This window comes from Eutrema salsugineum, unplaced genomic scaffold (genome assembly GCF_000478725.1).
Source record: "Eutrema salsugineum unplaced genomic scaffold, Eutsalg1_0 scaffold_24, whole genome shotgun sequence".
Classification (NCBI taxonomy): Eukaryota; Viridiplantae; Streptophyta; class Magnoliopsida; order Brassicales; family Brassicaceae; genus Eutrema; species Eutrema salsugineum.
The window spans coordinates 1,454,579-1,461,540 of NW_006256797.1; the positions used below are offsets into that span (position 1 = coordinate 1,454,579).

The window sequence follows — 6,962 nt, forward strand, 5'->3', positions numbered from 1 at the left end:
GAAGCCTTCCACTCCCCAAGCTCCGATGGTTTCTTCTTCAAAGTTCGAGCTTATTGAGTCATCTTGACTTTGGAACTGGTCCCAGAGAAATTGGAGTCGTGTGCTGAAAGTTACTGCTTCCGTAATGTGACATGGTCGATACAAGCCTAAAAGAGTTGCGATACGCGCTAAGTATTTTCACAAGCCTCGGTATCTTTACCTTGGCGTCACTCAAGTCGAGGCTCATATCTTGGAAGTATTCTGGACTAGACCTCGTGCCAAAGCCTTGGCATGGTTAGATCGAGGCATGCATATGTAAGAACTGAAGCTGGAAACGACTAAGTGTTGAAAGTACACCTCGGTGTAATGACCTCGGCGTGCATGCCGGACTGTGTTCTCCCAAGCACCTCGACATCATGACCCCTCGACATTTTATCCCGAGGTCCCTTGTCACGAACCCAGAATCAAGAACAGAATGGCTCAAGAACATACACGTGAGGATAGATCAAAGACTAGGGTTCATGCATGTTCTTGACGTGTTCTTCACGAGATCTTCATCTGGATCCTGACTCACGTGCACGCCTCGGCATGAAGACCTCGGCTTCACTTTCCGACACACCGTGGCACTCACCCATCAACCCAAGAAGGCGGTTCAGTACCCGGTTTGTTCCGGGCTGACCCGCGACACTTTCCCTTTGCTATAAATACATTTTGAGACTAAAAACCTAGTTATCTTATCTCTTATCTGTTTTTAGCTCTAAGAACTTGCCTCTTTTGTGAAACTTGATTAATCTAATCCGATATCTCGTTTTTGCATCGGAATCTTGTTCTTTCTTTATTTCTTTTATCATCCAACATCAAACTCCTTATCATGACTAGCTACACGTCTTGCAAAGGACTTAGTGAGCTCGTTATGATCAGTGAGTAGTCGTTTAAGCGGCTTTAGAAAGGTAGATTAGGGTGCTTTCAAGGTGGATTGATGGGTTTAGGTGTCTAGTCTTGCATGTTTCATTCCTTAACCGACGAGATCTCTAAGCTGGATCCAAGCACATCACTTGAGGTTAAGATCTGAGATATATCTCGCATCAGAAGTGTTTGTAGAAATGTCTGAACCACTCGGTTAAGGGTTTAAGAGTCTTTCATCGCGAGAGTGATAGTTTGTTCTCTTAAATGACGTTTTTGAACCGATTCTTATTGCTGACTGATTCGTGCTTCTCAAAAGGGATTTTGGTACGAAAGAGGATCAGTTTAATACTTTCATGAGAAGATTAACGTGCCTTGAGTTCAAAGTCAAATGAAATCGCTTGATAAAATGATTCATTAGCCCCTTAGTCTAACTTGGAAGCACCCGAGTCAAATATCCTGTCTAAAGCTTCTGCCTTTATCATTCATTACCATCATCTGAATCACCTGTTTGTTATTTGCATCTTGATTAGTTTAAATCTCTGCTTTTATTTAACTTTATTGCTCATTTGCCTGTTAATCATCGTCACCAAACTTTTATCATCTTGTCTTGACTTAAGTGAACAAATGACATAGGCTAGTGTCTCGTTTACAAGCTTGGTTTGACACCCCTTATACTACTTTGACAAGGGGATTGATAACCCTTCTAAGAGCCTGAAAACTCTTAGTTATCAATTGTAGCAACTTTATGTGTAACTCCATTCTTTCTAAGAAGATTCTTGAAAACTTTGTTGATGAAATGTGATCCTCCGTCGCTTATCACAATTCTAGGAACTCCAAAACGCAGACATATAACAGATTTAAACAGCTTCATGACAACTTTTGCATCATTGGTGGGACTTGCGACTGCTTCTACCCACTTAGAGACGTAGTCTACTGCTACTAAGATGTATTGGTTTCCAAAAGAAGTAGGAAAGGGTCCCATAAAATATATTCCCCAGACATCGAAAATTTTGACTTCGAGAATAAAGTTTTGAGGTATCTCATTCCTTTTGCTTATGTTGCTCATCCTTTGGCATTTATCGCATCGCGATATATAAGCTTGAGTATCTTTGAACAGAGTAGGCCACCAAAAACCTGCTTGCAAAATCTTTGAAGCGGTTTTGAAGGTTGCGAAATGTCCTGCATAAGACGAGCTATGGCATCCGAATAAAATTCCTTCCATCTCTTCTTCATCCACGCATCTTCGGAATAACCCATCAGCACATCTCTTATAGAGATAAGGTTCATCCCAAAAATAATGTCTTACGTCTTTCAGAAACTTTTTCTTCCTATAACCAAAGAATTGTGGTGGTTCTACATCAGCTGCTAAGTAATTAGCTATGTGCCTAAACCATGGGGTGTTGAAACCATCTGATCTTCGCATGAGTGGACGTGGTGGTGCGGTATTGGCATTGGCGGGGGTAGTATCTATTGGATAGATGTTTTCTTCAGACAAACTGTCATTTAAAGGCAATCTTTCTTCAACTCGAATTCGTGAAAGATGGTCTGCAACTCCATTATCTGATCCTTTTCAATCTCGAATTTCGATGTCGAATTCTTGCAGCGGGAGGATCCATCTTATCAACCGAGGTTTAGCGTCTTTCTTAGACATTAAATACTTGATTGCAGCATGATCAGTATGAACTATAACCTTAGATCCTACGAGATAAGAACGGAATTTCTCAAATGCAAATACGACAGCTAGAAGTTCTTTCTCTGTTGTAGCATAATTGCATTGAGCTTTGTCAAGAGTTGGCCAAGCACTGCTCCGACTGCATAGTCACTTGCATCGCACATGATTTCGAATGGGAGTTCCCAATCAGGTGCTTGCACGACAGGAGCGGAGACAATAGCCTTTTTTTTATCTTATGAAACACGGCTAAGCACTCATCATCGAACTCGAAGTTCCTTTCCTTGCAAAGCAAACGTGTAAGAGGTCTAGCTATTTGAGAAAAATATTTTATGAATCGCCTATAGAATCCTGCGTGTCCTAAGAAACTACGAATTCTTTTTACGTTTGTGGGTGGTTGTAGGCTGGTCATGACCTCGATTTTAGCTTTGTCAACTTCGATTCCTTTTCCTGAAATCTTGTGCCCAAGCATGATTCCGTCTCGTACCATGAAGTGACATTTTTCCCAATTTAATACTAAATGCTTATCTTCACATCTTTGCAGAACTTTACCAAGGTTGCCTAAGCATTTTTCAAAAGAAGATCCATAGACCGAGAAATCGTCCATGAATACTTCCATGAAATCCTCAATAAAATCTGTGAAGATCGACATCATGCATAGCTGGAAGGTAGCAGGTGCATTACACAATCCAAAAGGTATACGTCGGTAAGCGAATGTGCCATATGGACAAGTGAATGTCGTTTTTTCTTGATCCTCCGGGCGAATAGGAATTTGGAAAAATCCGGAGTATCCATCAAGGAAGCAATAGTAAGGGTGATTAGCTAACCTTTCTAGCATTTGATCTATGAAGGGAAGTGGAAAATGATCTTTCCTAGTTGCTGCATTCAGCTTCCGGTAATCGATGCACATACGATGTCCAGTTACTGTTCTTGTAGCGATCATTTCATCTTTATCATTTTTAATGACAGTGACTCCTCCTTTCTTCGGAACAACATGAACTGGGCTAACTCAAGTGCTATCTGAGATAGGAAAGATTATTCCAGCTTCTAAAACCTTCATAATCTCCTTCTTGACAACATCCATGAGATTAGGGTTCAGTCTCCTTTGACTTTCGATTGAGTTTTTAGCAGTATCCTCTAGATTTATCTTGTGCATACAAAGATCTGGAGAGATTCCAGGTATGTCATCAAGTGAATATCCTAAGGCTTTTCTATGCTTTCTCAGCTTGGTCAACAGCATTGTGGTTTCTTCTTCTGTCAAACCAGAGTTTATTTTGACAGGATAAGTAGAATTTGGTCCAAGGAAAGCATACTTAAGTCCGACGGGAAGAGGTTTAAGCTCGACTTTAGGGGCTTTAAGCTTGCTCCAAGGATCATTAATTGATGCGGCAGTGTCTTTAGGAGGTGTAGGAATGTTTGTTTGGTCCTTAAGATCTAGATAATTCAGAGGTTTCCTATAAGTTTTGGATTTATCAAGCATACGTGCGCACTCACTCGAAATTTCTTCAAGGAAATTGCGTTCATCTTTTGCGGGTGAAAGCGTGACACTTAAAGGGTCATCTAGAAGCAGATCTTCAAAGACTTCCTCAATAATTTCGTCTAACTCATCAACCCAACAAATTTTGCCATCCAAAGTTGGTTTATCGAACTTTTGTTCATGTCAAACTGCATAACTAGACCGGCTAGATGAAGATCGATTTTTCCTTCAGGAACATTGATTATGGCTCCGGCTGTAGATAGGACTGGTCATCCAAGAATAAGTGGATCCTTAGGTTCTCTTTCTAGTTCTAGAACTACGAAATCAGTAGGTATGGAACATTTTTCGATTTCTACGGGAACATCTATTAGGATACCTACAGGTTGTCTAACAGAACGATCAGCTAATACTAAGGAAATTTTAGTGGGCTTGAAAGTGTGATGTCCTAAACGTTTTGCTACTGAAAGTGGCATCATGTTTATGCTAGAACCTAAATCATAGAGAGCACGCTCAAAAGTTACATCATTGATGGTGCATGAAAGTACGAAGCTTCCAGGATCGTTTTTCTTTTCAGGGATTGGGCTTTGCAGGATAGAACTACATTCATAGGTTATCATCATAACGCCTTCTTCAAGAGTTAAAGAATTTGTTAGAATACCCTTCATGTATTTTCTTAAAGCTGGAATCATAGCACAAGCTTCTACGAAAGGTAATTTCACATTTAATTGATCGATCAACTCTTTCAGCTTAGCTTTTTCTTTCTCTTTCTTAGTGGCTCTTAAGGCTCTAGGATAAGGTGGTTTAGGTTTGTAGACACGAGTTAGTGGAGGTGGAATCGGGTCTTCGCCAAGGATATTCCGGGATGAATCTTCTCTTACTTCTCCATCCTTTTCTCCTACCACTTCTCTTTCAACATCTTCATTTGTGATTCTTTCTTTTTCCTTTTCCTTACCCTTTTCCTCAACTTCGGGATCTTTAGGAAATTCAGGCTCTTTGTAAGCTAATCCACTCCTAAGTGTGATAGCTTTCACATGATCGGAGGGATCTGCTTCACTTGAGTTTTCGAAAGAATCTTCACTTGGCTCTTTTTCAGAATTTTCTATGTTTCTAGAATTGGTTTTGATCATCAGGCTAACGAGGGTGGAAAATTTTTCATTGAAATCCTCTTGCATCGCTTTTAGTTAAGATCTAAGATCACTAATCTCTTGAGACCTAGATTTTTCAAGCTCTAGAATTCTTTTGTTTAGGTTTTCAGCGTCAGAAGAGGGAAAACTAGGATACAGAACAGGATTAGATTGAATCCCCAAGATTGGTTTGGAAGGCCGTTTCCAGGCAAGTTCGGAAGACAGTTTCCCGCAGTCAGGTGGCTCGCGACCGCGGTGAAACAGGTCTTGGCCGCGGTCAGCTTCATCACAACCGCGGTGAAAGCTTGGTTTGCCGCGGTCCGGATGAATGGACCCGCGCGCGGTGATCAGAAACGAATGTAAAATCTTGAATTTGATAGACTTCTGCAGTGTTAACCATCCCTTAATCATAAGAATCCATTGGGTTGTTCCAACCGTCAAAGTTACACGTATTGTGTGCCTTGTTTGGTTGTTGCAATCCAAGATGACTAATTATGTGATGGAGACACTTCATAACTTCCGAAATTTCTTCTTTCTTCTAAGGAAGTGCAGAATTACCAAAAGTTACTTGATTTTGGATGCTGTTTCCAAAATTGTTAATGAAAACGTGAACATCTTCTACAGATCTAGTTGAGAAATCTCCATTACTTGCTGTGTCGAAAGAGTGTCGTAACTCTGGAGTTATACCGCGATAGAAGATACCCAGCAGGTATTCTTCGGTATATCCATGGTGTGGACAATCTCTTTGGTATTCCCTAAATCTTTCCCAAGTTTCTAAAAGATCTTCATCTTCTTTTTGTTTATAAGTTCTTATCTTGTTTCTTAAGAGATTTGAACGATTTCTAGTATAACAACGATTTAGGAAATCAGTTCTACACGCTGCCCACGTTTTTAGTGAAGCAGGTGGCAAAGATTTTAGCCATTTGCTGGCATTGTCTCTCAAAGAGAATGGGAAAAGACTACACTTTTGGTAATCCCCATTTGCTGTAATGGTTGCACATAATTCTTCGAATGTCTCGATATGGTCAATCGGCTTTTCGGAATTGTAACCAGAGAATTGATTTTGTTGAACTAAATGGATATGGGGTACCTTAATTTCGGTTTTGCCATCCTCTGGTAAGGCTGGTTGAATAGCTCTTCGATCTCCCAAGAATTTCTCGAGTGAATCAAAACTTCCAATCAGTTCATCATCATCTTCACGTTTTGTAGATCCGATTAGCTCATTGTCATCATAGATCGGTTCTTCAAACTCATCATCAGTCAGGTCATCATCGCTTGGATCACCATCCACACGATATGGTGGATCACCAAGAGTCCCGGGAACACGTTCCCGGTCTCTCATCGCAGAGAAACCCGAAAAATCAAAAGAAAAGTAAAAGTAAACAATTGTTCTAATGGATTTAAGCTGGGATTCGCAACGAAACAAATCAAAGTCCCCGGCAACGGCGCCAAAAACTTGATGAGCGTTTGTAAACGGGGTTTGTTGGTTTTCGTTTTACTAAGCTTCAGGTTTTAAATTTATAACCCCTAAATATCTGCAAGTGCACAGATGTGTGCTGTAGTACCTAGGGTATCGATCCACAGAGACTTAGTTGTTTCAGTACGAATTCACGACAATGCTTAAATCAGACTAGAACTAAAAAGGTTTTGGTTTTGGGTTTTGGTTTTGGGTTTTGGTTGTCAGTAAATCTAAACTAGAAAGCTAAACAAGTAAAAGCAAATAAAAACGAAAGCAAATAAAAGCAAGTAAAATCGATTAAACAAAAGCGAATGAAGGCAAGTAAATAGCGATTAAAAAGCAAATAGA

At 40.2% G+C, this 6,962-nt stretch overlaps 1 non-coding gene across 1 annotated transcript; it reads left to right on the forward strand.

Annotated features, from left to right (window-relative positions):
• Positions 1-5,877: 5,877 nt before the first annotated feature.
• LOC112086086 lies at positions 5,878-5,985 on the forward strand. The gene has a single exon (XR_002899308.1). It is a non-coding gene; the product is annotated as a small nucleolar RNA R71 (small nucleolar RNA).
• The last annotated feature ends 977 nt before the right edge of the window (positions 5,986-6,962 follow it).